Below are 18,899 nucleotides of genomic sequence, written 5' to 3'. Positions count from 1 at the left end.
CTTTCCCATGTCTTGTAGAAATAACCTTAGTAAAGTAATCTTTTTTGGAGCTGTGAACATTAAAAGACCTTTGCAGAAGAAGACTGGTTCTATGGGCACAGCAGCAGCAGCTTGGCTTTATAACTTGAAATAGCTTATCTTCTATTTCTATTTATTCCCAGTAAACAACAGTCCAACTTTCAAGGGCTTTTAGAGATAATTACTATTATTACTAGAAAACACAGCTGTCCCACTGAAGGACTGATTAATGCTTAGTTAGATTCCTGGGAATGTTCACTTTGTATTTTTAGAGGAAAGCTATGTATCGGGAGCATGTTTGAGTTCTTCAAAAAGAGTGAATGAGTGTAGGGCAAGATGGATAATAGACAATATCTGAATTTCATGAAGCTTTTGGCAGGACTTTTCCCCTAAGGTTTTTAAGGAAGGTACACTAGTCAAAAAGGACGCTCCTATGGCCAGGGTTGTTAGAAGAGCCTGGATGCATCTGGTGCCACCTTGATATCATAGGTGCAGTAGGTCCTGATTTTACATGTAAGCACAACAAAAGTGGATGGTACACTGTGTGTAAGAGTTCTGGCCACCTGCACAACTTTGGACCTTGGCAGAATAATGTATGGACATACTGTCCTTGGGTATAATAACTGTCTTAGCAGTGAGAAAGGAATGATAGGAAGAAATGCTGAATTTTCACAGTAGAGGAACACTACTTGTGCGATCTTGTGCAAGGGATCTGTGGGATCTGTGCTGGGCCTTGTGCTGTTCAAAATCATAAATGACTATGAAAAAGGGAGCACAGGGGGAGGTGGCAGTGATGACTAATGCCAAACCACTGGCATTGCAGTTTGTCTCACCATGTCCTCCTGAGTGGCCAGGTAGTGAAACAGCCGTTGAACTCAGCATCACTAAATAGATAGTAAAGCACATGCAGGGAAAAGGCATAAAAATTTGCACAGACATGGGTAAATAACATTGTTAAATAAAGCAGAGGAGTTGTCACATAGGGAGGAGGGAGCCCAATCCTGTCCCTACACCTCCTGAGAGTGGTTCCTGGTGCACCCTGGCCCTGGCCCGTGGCAAGTGGAAAATTGCACCCTTGGACCCTGTTGTATTGGCTAGCACAGATGAAGGTTTGGATGGGCTCTTTCAGTTCTACACTCAATCTAAGATTGTTTTCCCCTAAAGCATAGGATTATATTTTAGCTTTCATGTGCTTTTACCAGTCAAAATTCAGTCCCAGCCTGAGCAATTCTGTAATGGGAGAGCCTAACTACAATTTTTAAGAGAACCTGGGTAATTTTGGAGGCTAGTTCCCATCCTATCTTCTATGCTTTATCCTTGAAGTGCAGATGATCTTCATATATAAGATGAGTCAATATTCCCTACACTGCTACTCAGCAAACCCGAATGCTCTGAATTTCAGAATGAGTCCTTGTGTCTAGCATGTGTTTGATCATAATAAAGGTGCCAAAAAAATTTCTGTATTATCTTGAAGTTTTGCCCTCCACTTGTGTGATTCCATTGATTTCAAGACCGCTAAGGCAAGGGAGGAAAAAAATCCATCAAGCTAATTCTTGAAAAAATGCACTGAATATTCCTAGGCAGTAGCCAGCCTAACAAAGCTGTGCCTGCAATGTAATCAGTATTGAAATTTTGTTCTAAAAGTGGATTTTTCTTTTGTTAAAATAGCAAGATACAACACCAAGTACACAAAGGAAGTTAAAACCACTGATGAGCTGAAGATTTTGCTGTGAGCCTTTGGGAACACAGCACTGAGAGGTTTCTGACCTTTATTTCAGTGCAGTTTGGATCTTCCAAACATATATAACCTCCAAGAGATGGTACACAAATGGTGGTACATTTACTCAACATGTATCACATAGTTTAAAAATCATGGTCCTTTTCAGAGAGAAAGACCAAAGAAATGTTAATAAACTGGACATTTAATTTGTTTTTCAGTCTTTATACAAAGGAGCAAAGGAACAGGAGGGACCATCAGCCAGGAGACATCCTGAATATGGGGATAGATTTTCTTTTCTCATTTCCACCTGGCTCATTCGCTTCCGAACTTGATTCTAAATCTAGAAAAATGCTGCAGAGGCAAAGACTTGAACATATGTGCATGGTTATAAAACAGGTTGTGTTATTACCTTTTGCATGGGTATTCCAGGCAGTGACTTACCTCACAGGCCTGTTCATGAGTGGGGAGTACTCCAGAATAAACAGGAAAATATTTGTAAATAGTTGCTTTAAATTAGTATGTGTGACAATTTACATGGGAAACCCAATTTCTACTTGGCCATGACGAGGCTGACTCACTGCTACTCAAGGAGTAGGGTGGGGAGCTCTCCATGCTCAGGAATCTGGCCTGTGGAGACATGGCAAGAGGGCTTTATGAATGCTTTACAGGCTGTCCTCTCAAAGAAAAACATATTTGGGTTCAGAATCCCAGGGTGACTTTCCATAGTATAACCAATGCCCTGAAAAACCTCGTTCCAAAGAACAGAGCTGTCACAGGGCTTCTTCACCTTTCAGACAATGGGGGACTTGGTACTCAGCTTATCCTCATCCCTCTGTTCTGCTCCTTATGGCATCACATTGACCTTGGCTTAGGTGAAACCTCAGGCCCGATTCCATTGGGGCTGAGACTCAGTAACCAGCCAGAACTGCTCCCCGCCAAGAGCACTGCAGCTATCAAGCACTGGAAACAAGTCGTCAGCATTACTGACGGAGCTACAATTACGGGTAGGAAGTAGCTGAGAAATAATGTCAAATCAGTGTGATACTGTTTGTGCCACACTCCAATCTGCAAACAAAACAGGAGAGTAATTCTTCAAATAAATGATTTATTTAATGAATTATTCATCCAGATTTAATCTACTCAGTCAGTCAGCCAGCACCACGGGACATAAATGGACTAATGTTTTTTCACACATCCGTATGGAAGGTAACTGCTGGTCAGCAGCTAGGACAAGTACTTACTGTTTCAGGCTGTGAGATGTGTTCCTGTATGTAGCTGAATCGATGTCTTAGTAAAGCACATTTCAGCTATCCTATATTGAAAATAAACCAAATTCCTTCTTCCCTATTTATTTATCTACCCTATTATATCTCTATAACATGTGGGCAGCCATACAAGGGCCCGTTGTGTAACATCAGCTTGAGATTTGAGGATGTGCAGACAGCTGAGCTGTTTTACACCATCCACCTGAGAAGGTAGGTGAGAGGCAGAGTCCATCATTCCCTCCTTGCTGCAAGGCTCCAAATCATTCCTCATGCTTAGCTTTTGTTTTGCAGGAACTTGCTATTCTCCCCTACCACAATAACCATGCACCATCTCATCATTTACAGTGATATTTACATCCCACCATGAACTTTCTGGAGAACAAAAAGGTTCACAGCTGCTCTGTTTGGAAATGGCTTCTCCTTTTCATTAGAGACTGAACAAGCCATCTCATTTGCTCCTATTTGCATGGCACTTTCAGTGTGATAAATTACCTTGGCCATGCAGAACTTAGAAAACTATCCCTCCTGCTGCTTAACACTGAGGCTACGCCAGCTCCAAACACCATTCTTAGTCTGGGCTTGTGGAGTATTAGACCTGCAAAGTGCATTTACTGTGAACACAACAACATGACTGTATTTTATGCAGGCATAGGAAAAACTTTACGAGGGTAAGAAACCACATCACTAGGAGTGCAATTTTACCAGGATGATGCATTCACTGCCACATTTCCCTGGCAGAGTGCTGCCGATAAGGCTTCAGGGAGGTGTAATGATGGGCTGACACAGATGCCAGCAGGGATTGGTATGAACAGGTAGCCAGGTTTTGGGTTTTGTGTTACACCTGGAAACTTCGGTGCAGCTTCAGTAGCTCAAGCCTGCTCAAGCGCGCTGCTTAGTTACAGGAGAACAACCTCATTTTAACACATGAACAGTCCCGGTGTGAGGGATGCCTGCAGTAGCCAGACAGCTGTTGCTTGTTCACCTTCACAAAGCCAAGAGGCATGTTGTAATCTTATGTTTACCTGGGGATTAGTTTGGGTATTGCAGCTATTTAGGAGAACTCAGCTCCAGACGGAGATCCTTACAGATGCTCATAATGGGCCCAGGGTCTGCAAGTCTCGCTCATTTTTCAGTGAACTGAGGATCATGGAAAGATATCAGGCTCTCCTGAGCATTGCCGTGGGCTTGGTGCTCATTGAGAAGCTCATTAAGTGATGTCAGCTGAGGACAGACTGGCTGGGTCACTTGCAGCCTCAAACCTTCAAATGACTCACATTCCTCTGCCAGATTGAGGGGTGTTCATTGGCTTGTTTTTGATGGTGACAGTCCTGGGTCTTATTACCTAGGGAATATTTTTATCAGCTCCAAATTGTGCAAGGACAAACCAAAGAGAAAAGCAGCCAGGAGGAAAGAATGATCAGAGATGGTATCTGAAGCATGGAGATGTGCATCTCTGCCTTTGTGATTGTCAGCAAACCCAATTACTGATTGACTGGCAGTGAATCGGGGTAAATCCTTTTAGCAGGGATTAGATGGAGGTGGTTAATGAAGTCTCTGAAGGTAGATGTTAGATGCTGGTGTTGACTGGACAGACAAGGGTGCAGTTGGCTCCTGGCTAGGGGTGTATATCTGCCTTCCCTGCATCTGTAGAAATTACTGTGGTGCTTCCCAGGTTGGGCAATGGAGATATGGAGGACATGCAGATGGAAGAAATGGGGCCAGGCAGACTCAGCAGCAGTGCAGGAACAGGGCAATAGAGGCAGAGCCACTGCAGCAACCAGGGTCTGAGTGCTGCAAGCTGAGTTTGTGGGTTTGAGGGAAAAGAAGGAGCTGAGGAGCCTTGTTTGGAGCTCATCTGATCACTGCAAAACTCACAGGGAATATAAAATACAGTCATCCTGCAAACAACTCTTCTGGAGCTTGGAAGAGATGTTCCAGTTCCCTCAATGTTAGGAGCACCAGTGGATGAACAGCCTCTGACACTCCCTCTAAAGAAATTTTGCAATCTGAACCTGGAAAAAATGATGAATTTCAATTGGAACTTGTAGTTTCATTTATAATTGTGCTGAAGCAAAATCTCTGCTATAAACCCCAAAAGAGACTTTTTTGTTTATAACAAATGGGGCTAGATTCTCCTCTCTCTTTCACTAGTACAAATCAATAGTTACTGTATTAAAGCCAGTGAATTCACATGGTACAAAATCAATGCAAAGCAGAAAGCAAACAAAAGCATGTGTTAAAGCAACAAGTGGTATCTTGCCTCTCTTCATATTGTGGGTAGTATTCTGTATCAAAGGTATTTTTCCCCTGCTGCTAAGCTCACTCGAGTATTCATGGTTTGCTTCTCATAACCAAAAAATGTATTAACCTTTTAGATTTTCAAATGCAGCTTTTCAAGATGTTCCTGCAAAACAGAATTTAAGAACTTACAAGTTATCTCAAACTTCCTATTTTTTTGTTGCTTAGCAGGTAAAAAAAATTGGCAAAACAAGATGCGATGCTCCACAGTAAATATAGAAAACCATTCATTGGTACATGATGTGCTCTCAGCAACATGAACAAAGCCATTGCCTCTCTTTATTGCTCTCAAACATTCTTAAAATAAATAAACTTTTATGTGAACAGTTTTCCCTGTCTGGAAAATAGGTGGAAGAAAAGGGAGACAGCACAGAGAGCACAGAAATGAAAACAGAGAGGGAAATATGTGTTGCATCCGGGGCATGTTTTATTTAGTTATGTAGAAATGACCGGTGGCTTTGGGACCTGATTCATCTTCTGCTGAAGTCAGTTGCGATTTAGCCATTGCTTCTAACAGGATAATTCAGTGGTTCGGTGCTGGTGATACACTCAGAGCATCCTCCTTGCAGCCACTCTGTTGTCTCTGGCCATGGCAAATGCTGTTGTGCTCTGCTCTCCCACAGTCTGGTCTGTGGCTTTGGTCCCCTTTGTCCATCTTCATGTCCCTCTGCTGCCTTCTCATGTGCGTAGAGCTGGTGCCTCTAATTTTCCTTCACTTTTTCAGCCCTTCTCTAGCACACCTGCCTCTTCTCACGCCGGCAGGCCACTGGCCAAAGCTGAGCCCATCAGCGATGGTAGTAGTGCCTCTGTGATAACATATTTAAGAAAGAGTAAAAACTGCTGCACAACATCAGCTGGGAGAGGAGTGAGAATATGTGCGAGCAACAACTCTGCAGACACCAAGGTCAGTGAAGAAGGAGAGGGAGGAGAGATGCCCCTGCAGCCCATGGAGGTTAACAGTGGAGCAGAGATCCACCTGCAGCCTGTGGGGGAGCCTAGGCCAGAGCAGGTGGATGCCCGAAGGAGTCTGTGATCTGCACTGGAGCAGGCTCCTGGCAGGACCTGTGGACCCATGGAGAAGAGCCCACGCTGGAGCAGGTTTGCTGGCAGGACTTGTGACCCCGTGGGGGACCCGCACAGGAGCAGTCTGTTCCTGAAGGACTGCAGCCCGTGGGAGGGACCCACACTGGAGCAAGTGGAGAGTATGAGGAGGAAGGAGCAGCAGAGATGAAGCGATATAAACTGACCACGGCCCCTATTCCCTGTTGCCCTGCACTGGTCAGGGGGAGGAGATAGAAGAGTGGAGAGTGAAGTTGAGACTGGGAAGAAGGAAGAGGTGGGGAGAAGGTGGTTTTAGATTTGTTCTTCTCATTATCCTACTCTGGTTAATTTGCAATAAATTAAATTACTTTCCCCAAGTTGAGTCTGTTTTGCCCATGATGGTAATTGGTGAGAGATCTCCCTGTCCTTATCTCAGCCCATGAGCCTTTTGTCATATTTTATCTCCTCCTGTCCTGTTCAGGAGGGGAAGTGATAGAGTGGCTTGGTGGGCACCTGGTATCCAACAAGATCAACCCAACACAGTGCATTTTGTTCAATTTATTCTTTTAATCAGATGTTTCTTCATAATTACTACTTCCAACAAGAAAGAGAAGCAATGGCAAACAGTTTGTCCCGTAACATCTTGTGGCCCTCTGGACTCTTTAACATATACCTGATGTAGACTGAAAGATTTGGATGTTGGGGGAAGTTTGTGCCAGTATGAGATCATTAGACAAATATTTGGACAACAGGCATGTCCAAAGTGGGCTAGAGCTGAGTCTCTCAACCATCAGGATCTCCTTTTCAGTAAAGAGGTGTTTTGGTCACAGTCTGTGAAAGATCAACATCTTTGATGTAGCAGAACAGAGCTGCTCCCGGAACCTGCTGCCAGGAACATCAAAAGATCCTGCAAATAAAGTGAGAAGAATAATTAAGAACCAGAGAGAAAAGGGTAATGTTGGCTTCTGCATAGTCTTTCTGAAGAGCTATGGGTACAAACAGACCCAAGTCCAAGCACCTTTCTCTTTCTTAACCTGTGTATAAGGGTTAACAGCAGGCAGGCGTATGCTTTCGTTGCCTCTAATGGGATGTTTGAGAGGTACCAGCAAATGTTCAGAGGGATTGGGAAGATGAAGCATGGCTGTTGCTCTGCACAGAAATCTCTTCTCTTTAGAGAAGATGCTGCGTAATTCATGTGGCTCTTGCACATCAGCCACACATTTCTCAGAGGTATTGCATGTCTTTCATCTTTGTATTTTTAATAAAGAACAAATGAAAAAACCCACAACCAGTGAACTCTTTTAGTCTCCATCATTTTTATCTCCATTAGATGTTTTACCTGGTTACTTAACCCACATTCACTTTGATTCCTTTACCATTATTTTTCCTATATTAGTCTACAATCATTCAATAACAAGCCAGAAGATGAGCCCCAATCTCCTCTTAAAGTCTGGGCAGCTTTAGTTCTCTGTAGTGCATATATGTATGTACTGAAATGGCCTTTTCATCTCTGGGTTTGCATAAGGAACAGGCTCCTGCTTGCTCAGACAGTGATTATCCACCAGTGTGACAGTTTCCAGCATTTCCACGCCCAGTTATCTCTGAGCTACTCATGGTTTTAGCAGCAGCTCACCACTGTCAGTGCAGAAGCCAGAGGGATTGCATGGTCCATGCTGAAGTCCAGGTTATCCCGTGCTCAGGCAATGCAAAAGGGATTCGTTTCATGGAGGGCAGAACAAACACTCTTCAACAGCTCTTTGCTTAAGCTATTAGAAATTGCAATTTAAGCTCTGATTCTCATCAGTAGGATGATCCCTCCGCTCTGTTCCATCCCTAGGCATGTTCATGGGCTTTATCTCTCTTCCAGAGTGCTTTCATGCCCCTCGAGTAGCACATGGGGGAGGGACTGGTGCAAATGCAATCTCTAGCCCTGAGATTTGTGGTTGGGCATCATCTATATGAACCACTGCTGGCTGACCATGCTCATTGCATGTCTGTAGGGTGAAATTCAAAGCCATGGACCTCATGGTTTTTACTTTGCTTCTTGTTCTACAAGCAAAAAAAATTACAAGTTAGGAGAGGAATTAATCTAAGCACAAAAGTTGTTTCCCAGATGGTAAAAAAATACACAATAAACCATGCCTGCCTGCTTTCTACAGATTCAACAAACTCACAACTGTTTCCCTTGGTCCTCTCACAGTGCTTATTTCTTGTTCGTTATTTCTCCAGAATCAGTTCTCTGTTTGCTTGCCAGTGATTCCACCCACCTTTACATCCTGTCCTATGTGTGATGAATTTCCTTTCATCTTTTCTTCTTAGATTAAGCCTAATAAGATGTGGGACAGAGATGTTCCTTGCTTCCCAGGAGTAAATTCTTCTTCCTCTCACTCCTTGAGCTGTCTATACTAGCGTGCTGCAGCTAAAAATCTCCCCATTTGCAACTGACACACATCTAGAATTTCCTTAAGAATATTTAATGATGCACAGAAGCATTCACTGAGCACATCACATCAATTCTGCAGTAATTATTTTCTCACAATTATGTTTGGTTTGTTTTTTTTTTTAGAAAAAAAGGCAGATAGTCACTGAAAGTAAATCCATTTCTGAGAAGACTTGAATGTTCCAAAGTAAAGACTAGAAGCATCATATCCTGAGCATTTCTGCTCTACAGTCTCTTTGTTCATTTGAGTTCTTATTTAGAAATTATTTCTAATTTCAAAATGCAGCAGTGAGTGAAAGTTCCCATCTGTTCTTGGCTTCATGGTTTCTGCTTCATGAGATCATTTCCAGAAGTGCATTAGTTATACATTCTTGCAGAGCAAGTGTGGGTACTGTCTGCAAAAGCACTTACTGTAGCAGTCACTGAACATTAATAAACATGACACCTCTCCTGTTTTCTTTATGCAGTGAGGTTTCTGCATTAAGTCATCCACCAAATAGGATCACTGTTTCACAGGTACTACTATGCAATAATTATCGGGCAAAAGCATCAGTTAATGAATTAACCACTCTTTGGAACAGCTGATAAAAATTGTAATGCAAATCCCAACCCTGCATCCAAAGTCAGTTGGGTACTATCAGGCATACTTATGCATGGCACCCATTGGATGCCAGTACAAATTTAGCAACAGGAGCTGGATTTCTGAGCAAAGACCTTGTACCCTTCCACATCTGGATCAGCATGTGGGCTGGGATTAACAGAATGATGTGCAGATGACTGAGGCTTTATTCTTTTCCTTTACTTTTCTTTAGGACCAATGTCATGGGAAAAGATCTAGTACCATCTGCTGAATGCAGAAGCAGACCAAGAGATTTACTCTTTGATGAGATTCCTCATTTCTTCCAGTTTAGAGCTATAAAGCCTTTTCACAGCCTTTTTCCTGTGCAGAGCCAGTAGGTGGATACACATAATGACATATTTGGATCTGCATGACATTCAATGGCATGCAATTTTGTTTGCCATTTTAGAAGTAGCAGCTGTAACTTCACCCTCCAGACCTACGGCTCTTCCCAGATGGGGCTGGCAGAAGGAACAAGGGTGCTAGACTGAGAAGCAGCACTCAGACGAAGAGCTCTTTCCAAAACAAGTTTCAGCTGCATTCCTGAACTCAAGATCCTGATGGGATCAGAAAGGAGTGATGCTGTGTATATGGGACAATGCATAGGTGAACTCCAGAAAAACATGGTGGCTTTCACATGAAGATCTGTGCAGAGCTGACCCTGGAGCTGAAGGGGCTGCATTTCCAGTGGAAAACTCTTTCCTGGTCATTGTACATGTGCTACCGCTCTCTGGAAACTCATGGTCCTGAGCAGGGATTTGTGATGGATGCACAATCTGCTCCTCAAAAACACAACCAGTGTAACACATTGGGCCAACCTTGGTCAGACAGTTAGGTTGCTGATAGCTTTGGATTCACACTTATTTGCGGTGGTATGGTTGATGGCACCATGCTTTTAATATTAAATCACATGTTATGGCCTGGAGTTCACTCATTAAAAATTTAGGGTCTCTTGCCTGTTTTTCTAAATTAAGATAGTGAGACTTCTTAGCCTGGAAGGCTCTTTTTTTTTTTTTTTTTTTTTTTGGCATCTCCAGCTACTATGACAGTCTTACCAGGTGTTTGGGTCATGGAGAGGAAGTGACTAAGTTCTGTGAAGCAGACTGAAGGGTCAGAGCAGTGGTGCACTCAGGACACTGCTGGTCACTGTCTGTAAGGTCTGGTGCTGCTGGGCAAAGCCCTTCTCTGATTTCAGCTGTATCGAGTTCTGCACATCTGCGCAACGTTTGCACAACATCTCCCTTCTGTTGTGTGCAATCAAGAGCAGGAAGCTCAGAGATTTGTGGGAAACCAAGAGATGCACATGTAAGTGACAGTCATCAGCAGGACTTCACCTTGGTCACTTACTTTGGAGACTGGATAGATTGTTATGGTTTGCATAGGTTATTGTTTGGTTTGCTTTTTCTTTTTTTCCCCCAAGCATGTAGCACACACCGGCATGGCACAGAGCCATGGTTCTGTGAATAGCACGGGGTGATTTCAGTGACCTGTAGCTCTCATGTTATTTCCACTTGCATTTTATGTGTTGGTAGAACAGCAGGTGTTGATTAACAGGAGAATTAATTGCTAATGTCTTCCAGGCTTGTGCAGCTTTTTCACCTTCAATACACAGACTGTCTGACTGCTCAGCCCTCCTGGCACAGTCCAAGCTGCCTCTATCCGAGTCTGGAGTTTGCAGGGTACTTGTAGTTTTGCAATCAGTGAACCAGGATCTTTCAATGCACAGGAGGAGCTCTTCAACACAAATGTAAGATTCCTGTTTTTTTCATTTAAAATGTGAATAGAGATTTAAGTAGTAAGAAGCATTTAATTTTGCAAAATTTGAAAGTTACTTTGTTCTTTCTGCAGGGATCCTCAGGATCATTGTGAACCACCATACCTCTTGGTGGCTGCACAGAAGTCTCAGGAGCTGGGTTGGACCAGCCTCAGCTAACTATGAGCTCCCACAGGAGAGGTAGGTGTTTCCCTGGCTAGGTGGAAGCAGCAGCAGCAAGGTTTAGTGGTAAATGCAGCACTCTCACCTGAGTGAGTCAGAGGATGTGGGGTGGGTAACCTTGCATTTGCTGTACATGCTGCTGGCCAAAAGAGAGGAGGATGTGAGCTACTATTTTGATGGACTTTCCTCTCCAGCAATAACATGAATCTGTGACCACCACCAGCTGCCTGGGTGTTTCCATTCCTTTATCATAGTCTGCTTGACCAGTACAAGGCTGCGCTATGCCTTCCTTTCACCCAAGCCTTCTCCACCAGCTTTCCACCAACTGCAAGGTTGCTCCTCCCAGGCACTTCCCATTACAGGGGCTAAGAAGGAGAGACCTTCTTAGAGACTTTCATTAAGTCATTAAGTATCTTCTTTCCATCTGCCCACTCTTTTCTTTAGCTCAAGGTGAAGAGCAGTTAGTATTGGTGTCCTAATGAAACGAAACTGTTCAATTTCTATGGCTGGACACTGAAACACTGTTTTTTCACCCCATACTTCTGGCATTTAATTCACACTTCTTCCCAGTTTTGGGAGCTTTTGGACCTAGTGAGTCCTTTTCTATAGATTTTTTTTTCACTTGTCTTCTTGAGCTGTAACTCAGGGAACTTCAGCTCAGCTGAAGTGGTTGACTGTCCATAGCACTGGCTGTGCTGCATCAGGGCTTTGCAGGGTTGTAGTTTATATTACCAAGTCTATGCGACGCATCTAGTTCGGGCACTGATTAAGAGTATCCCTGGGACATTGTGGTCATGAACATGTTTGGCTTCCACATTTTATAGAGTGGGAGGCTGACCTGGGTTATTTTCTGAATTTCCCAGTTGTTGATGTTCTTGAGAGTTGGATCTCTACTTGTAAATGCAAGAACTATGATTCCTGATGAGTTTCAGTGAGTGTTTGTATTTGCTCTTCCACAGGTTGTCTGAATACTGGAGATGTGTCCCTTGTTTCTGCAAGGTGTTATCTCCAGATAGACAGCTCATCACTGCAATATGGTTTTCAATTTACTAAAACATATCAGAAGTGGTTAAAAAAAATCTGTCTTGATCAAATTTATACTAACGGCTGCATATATTTCATCTGAATGAGTTTCCTGCACAACTGAACACGCTGTGTACTTTCTGACAGAGCTACAAAATGCTTGGCTCTCAGACAACACATCTTGATGCAGTGTTAGTTATTTGTATGAGGAGAGCACAGCCAGTGTCCAGATCTGCCATTTTATCTGCAAACCCATAACATTCAGTGTTTCCAAAGCACCAGGTCTTGAAGTAGTGGGAGTGTATGAACAACTTATCTCTCCCTCCTGTAAAAACCTCAACTTAATAGACATAAAGGAAAACTTCACAGGAAAAAATACAGGTTAAAATTTAAAAAGGAGAAATGACCCACAGCCAAAATTGATAAAAATTGATTGGTGTATACATGCTCTGGTTCTGTGAACTGCAGTACCTGTGTATAACACTACACTGGGCTAAGTGACTCATCATGAACCACGGTCCGTGATTCAAAATGTTTAGGTACTGGTTTTTATTTTAAAACTCATTTTAAGCAATTGCTATGATTTTTGTCTACTTGAGGTAGTTATCAATGGTGATGCTAGTACCCTCAGTGGAATTGGGCTGCTGCTGACACCTGGAAGTCCTGAGCTTGATATCCCACGATCTCATGCTGAGGTCTGCCATGACAAAAGCCCAGCAACCAGGCAGTGAACAGCTTTGTACATGTATTTGGTGTGCTAGTTCATAAGATGCATCAAGGGTGTGAAGGAAAAATCATTTAAAGTTGAACAAAACCACTGAAAATGTTTAGAAAGAGAATAGAAATAACAACTCCATTAATTTCTTGAGGTTATTGTAATGAAGTAAAATTTAGAAATGTCATTTAGAACTGCAAAATAGAAATGTAGCAAATGTAGTTTTGTGGAGATTTTCCCTACCAATTCACTCTCCAGTTTCATCAGTTGATTACAAAGCATTGTCATCCCCCCAACCATGCATGACACTGTTTGGAACGAGGATGTTGTGGCCAGTGCTGTGTTGCAGGATGTGGTGTTGAGTGCTAGTTCTGGACAGACAGGCAAGGACCCTTGGAGTGGCCATGGGAAAGAGTAAACCTACAGTTATCTGGCTTTCCCCTTCATTCCATTGTGTGCAAAAGCCACCTCACCTGTGAGTGAGCAGGAGGGGATTCATCCAGGTGCCTGCTGCAGTGGGAATGGCAACTTTGATGCGCAACTGACAGCTATCTCTGATGGTCACAGACCTTCACAAGAAATATTTATGGGTTCAGGGTTCATTTGGGGTTGCATAGTGTAAATTGCCAGTCAAATCCTCTAACTCTTTCCTCCAGAAATTTCTTTTCTCTGTTGACTGCCCAGACCCCACTTCCCTCATCAATGCAATGTGTGGGTGGAGCTGCTTTTCCAACCTAAAAGAGAGAGAAAGAAAACCCTTTAAAAATAGCCCAAGCATACAAAACACATTGTGGACTTAGTCAGTTTGAAGAGAGGCTGCATGGTGCCTGCCATGGCACTGCTGGGAAGGGCTCTTCTTCATCACAACAGTGCGGGAGTTCAACTGGTCAACTACTTCAGCAAGAGTTGATCCTAACAGGAAGATTATCCAGAGGAAAAAAGATTCAGCAGTTGTGCCTGGTCAACTTTTTCACAACTTTAAGTAGGAAGGTTGTTTTATAAAGGGCAGGAAATTAAGCTTTTTATGCTTTGACCTTCTAGTTTGGGGATTTCTGCTAGTGAAGAGAGATCCAAGTGAGTAGCCATGGCAGAAAGCTGGCATGATACAATGGCTCTGAGGGTCCCAAACTCTGTATTTTGTGTGTCAATAATGCTTTCATACTAAGGCAGGGCAGAAGAGAAAACTTATTGCATAAGTGATCCAGGTATTGTGAGCTGGGCTGTAGGGGGAAGTGAAATCAAACTTGGACATCCTGTGAGCTGTGTAGCGATGGCAAACAGAACTTTCTCCTTTGTTGTGGAAGTATGTTGGGAAGAATCGTTGCAGAGGGGGTTGGGAACTTCATTGATAATTTATAATTTTTCTTAAGAGGAAAGCAATCAGAACTTGTTCAAGTATTAATTTTTTTTTTTTGTTAGATATTCCCTTGCAGGACTCTTAACATCAAAAGAATCACCTTGAGAAGTTAGGGTTGCCACAATTGCTACATATGTTACACTATAAGTCAACTTTACCCTAACTGTCCCTTGCCTGCTTCTGCTCACGTCGGTGTTATTTTTCCCATGGTGACAGAGTAGTTGAAGGAGTTCAGTGGAAGAAGGCTGCTGAATAAAGGAATAAATCCAAGAAAGTTGTTACAGGGATGACTGAAGATTGGCTTCTCCGGGGAGAAAAGTCAAGGTCGCTGGTGCTGTGCTGTGCACTGACTGTGGCAGTGGTATGGCATGTGCTTGGGGGTGATTTTTTTCTAAGATGGAATAAACTTCATTGGAAGTGAGATGTTTAATCAGCACCTTTAATGTGAGACAGTGTTACAGACAATTAAGCAAGAGCTTATACTCATGAAATCAAATATGAAATTACTCAGGAGTGCCAGCAATTTGGGAGGAGATTTGCAGAGTGTGGCATTGGAAGGAGCATGAGTCGGTGATGAGAAGCAATGCAGGTAGCAAAGAAAGCTTTAATGTCTGCTGCAATACCATGCACCTTTGAGACTGATGTTTTGGACCACGTGCTGGATGAATGGGAAACGGTGAAATTCTTTGTGGTTGTTGGTTCACTCCTATGCTCAGCAAAGTAGTGCTCTGGATATCTCTGTGCATAAACACAGTGATGTCAAGGATAGATGACTGTGCCTCTCCTTCTGCCTTGCAACCAGAATACCTTGCAGGACTCCTGATTTATATCTCACTAAAATAAAAAGAGGTGATGTATAAGACAGCAGAGGTAGCCAGCTTTTTAAGGAGAATTGTGAGCTGGTCAAGGCAGAGAATGAAATAGAAAGGGTCACAAACCTGGACGTGACAAAAAGGATTTAAAGCCCAGAGGCTTTGCCAAAGGAGATAAAAACAGATCTCTGTCAAGAGGTGTCAGTTTTCCTGGAGAGACTAAACAGCTAGTAAGCATCTTTCTATGAAGAACAAGTGCTGAACATCTGCACATGTTGGGAGCCCATCTGCAAATCCCTCTTTTCGGAATGGTGAATGAGCTCAAAAAAATGACCCACAACCAGCTATAGAAATTTTCCCATAATGTGGTGGAAAGCAAAGAAATATTTGCTGACCTGGCATTTGATGACAGATGTGAAGGGCAGCACAGAAGGCAAAAATTCATCACCAGAAAGGACTCAGTGTGAGCCAGAGGTTTGGCAATGAAGTTGGTCCTGTTGGTGTAATTGGTAGAGACATGACTTTTACAACAGTTCTGTAGAGCTTTGGGTCAAAAAGGACCTCCGACAATCAGAAGTCAGGTCAGGTTTCCTACAAGCTTTCCTCATTCCCCTTTGGGCAACATGGGACCTCACAGAGTTTGGGGGAAACACAGCAAGAGCAGCTTCTTTCCATTTTCTTTTTCTGATTTTTGTTAGAAAGCAAGTTGTTAGTAGAGCATGAGCTCCCTGTACAGCTGTGTTTAATATGCATGAGGACAAAAGTGATCCTCAGCTGGCTCATGACATTACTGGATGCTTAGAAAAAGTCATAAATCCAGTCTGCAATACTAGGGAAATTAGTGATTGTGAAAAAAATAAGGGAAACTGTTCAGTTAACTGCGGGAACAGTGGAAAAATTGGCAAAAAAGGACTACCACAAATATAAGACTACGCAGGACAAATTAGTTTAAAATTGAAATTACTCCTCCATTCTGTGAAACAGGGACACAGAACAGAAGAAACAAATGTTAGAGGTAGAAATATCACCTCTCCATGTGTGGTTTCCATCTGGGTGGGTTAACAACAACAACAGGAATTTGGCTCCTTTCATAATCAGATGTGTGACGGGAATGGCATGCTGAATCCCAGATGAGCTGTCTTTGAGATGAGATGAGCTGAGCTGAGCTGAGCTGTGGAGGTCAGTGAATGGATCTGATGGGCAGCCACCTCCGTGATGTCCACAGGGAGGACAGGGACTACCATTCCAAAAGAGGTGGAGATGGGGCTGCGGGAATTCAAGCAAGGAGCCTGGCTCTGATGAATGCCTGAGCAAGTCTTGGTGGGGGATTCTATTCAGGCAGATACAGGAGGATCTCTTAAACACTGCTGAAGTGTCGTCCAGCACTTGCTAAGGATTCTCAGCAAATGGTCCAAGAGGCATTTTGATCGGGAATTGGGAGATGCTCTCCTACTCTAACATGGATACAACTTTGTTCGATACAAGTTGTACTGCACTGGTTCAGACAAAAAATGGTAACAGATGGCAGCAAACAAAATTAAGTCACTTTTAAGATTCTTATCCATTAACACAGACATATGGCTCCCTGGAGTTTATAGCAGGTTTGGGTTTGTTTTTTCTGTATTAGATTTTAAATACTGCAAATAGAAGTGAATCCAGAAGATGAGGGGAAATCTGCCTTTGGAGCAGGACAAAGACTGTGGTGCCTTAAAATTATGACTTTCAGCCTGTGCATTGTTCCTGGCACATTGGGGAAGCTCATGGAGAAAGCATTACACTGCATGCTTATTGAATTTCAGATAAATATAAAGCACCTAAATTCCTCTCAATTTATTAATGGAAAATATCTTTTACATTTTCTGCATATCAAACCCACTACAAAATTTAGTTATATCAACTCTAGTTGGAAGTAACTGCATTTGCCTATTGGATGCTTTGGTGTGCAGTATTTGAACACTTTGGAGGGATTGAATAAGTGTCTCAACAGGCAAAAGCAGCACATACATACCTGAGAGGCAATGTAAATTGAAATTTTGATAGAGGGATAACAGTGACACCAGGAGAGTCACAGATATGATGGGTAAACCTAAATGTGTTCCAAAAATGGAGATTTGAGCTTAAAGAGCGGCTATTTTCTAAATTACTACTGTCTGCTTGATTTAACAAATGAGACTCTTATTCCCTTGATTGATTGTATCCCTAGTCCTTGAAAGGCCATGTGTCCATGTTGTCTTTGAGTGTGCTTGATTCTTGTAACTGGACACATGCAAACATTCAGAATTGAAAGCATCCTCCACCTCTTTATTGGCTATACATTTGAAATTTGGCTTGTTTTCTGAAATTAAAATTTTGCTCCTTTTTAGTGAATCCTCCCCTTGTCTGAAAACAGTTGAATTTGGAATCCCAGGGTTCAGACAAACACCCATCTGCGCATCACCAGGCATGCATACATAAGGCTGTTTTATATTATTTATAAATGTCAGTAACATAGGAGTGCTTTCTAAACAGCATAGCATTCTTGCCATGAAGAGCTCGCACACCAGTTGGGCAGTGTTGTATGGAAACAGTAATGGGCATTACTATATATCTTGTTCTGAGGTTTATGTACTTTGCACGGCTTTCAAGGCAGCCCTCCTGTTAAAAAAGGATTTGGGGAATGAATATATGCTAAAAAGAGCAATTTAGAACAGACGAGTTAAATGCTGCACTGGGTTTACTAGTTGGCAGAATTGTTCTGAGGCAGTACTTCATACGACAGGTTTAAAAAGTATTATTTAAAATGTATTTGGTTAAAATTATGGATATTCAGCACTATGAAACACCCTCCAGCAAATTTGATCCAAGGTTTTTTTTGTAATAGCTTTTCACATAATAGATAGAGCCTGCCTCAGAATCTTCAATAGCTGATTTTAAATTGCCGGCAAACTGTGAACAAAGCGGATACAGCATGCAAAAACCCACACACTCCTTACTACAGAGGATTTCAATCCTTTTCTGTCAGAAGATAGCTGCTACTATGAGCAGTTCTGGACAAGAAATTACAGCCCCTAGGAAAGCAGTGGGATACAAGGACAAGTTGAGTGAAACGTGCAGAGTGATCTCTGTGATATTTATCCAGACTATCCGAAACATTTTATGAGGACCAACTGAACTAGTTAAAAGGGTTGCCACAGATGTATGTGGACTGTTTCATGTGCCTGGGGAAGGTGGTCTCAGGCAGTTTCCTCCTGCAATGATATGACTCTTTCTCATTCACCAGGTAGGTTAGAAGAGTGTAAACAGTATGTACCTTTTCTATGTTCTATGCTATTTCTAAACATGAATGGAACTTAGATACCAAAAAAAAACCCCATGTAAGGAAACTGATAGTGCCATTTAAGTGTCCATTGCTTCACAGGACCAGGGCTTGTGTACAAATGACTGCATGTGGATGGAAGATGTATGTGCAAGCGAGCATGAAAACTCAGAAATTTTAGGTGTGTGCAGATTCCGTAGCCATTAGAGACAGGCAATAAGCACAGAGGACCACAATCTTGGTCTGCAAGGCTCCTTCCAGCTGAACTGGCCAGCCTTCTGCCTTCCCGAAGGTGTGGCAAAAGCTGCTGGATTCTGCAGTTTCCCCTGGAGAATTACACTGCAGAACAGGAGGCAAGGC

The sequence above is a fragment of the Athene noctua genome, chromosome 2 (genome assembly GCF_965140245.1).
Source record: "Athene noctua chromosome 2, bAthNoc1.hap1.1, whole genome shotgun sequence".
Classification (NCBI taxonomy): domain Eukaryota; kingdom Metazoa; phylum Chordata; class Aves; order Strigiformes; family Strigidae; genus Athene; species Athene noctua.
Note: the sequence above shows the minus strand (reverse complement) of the source record.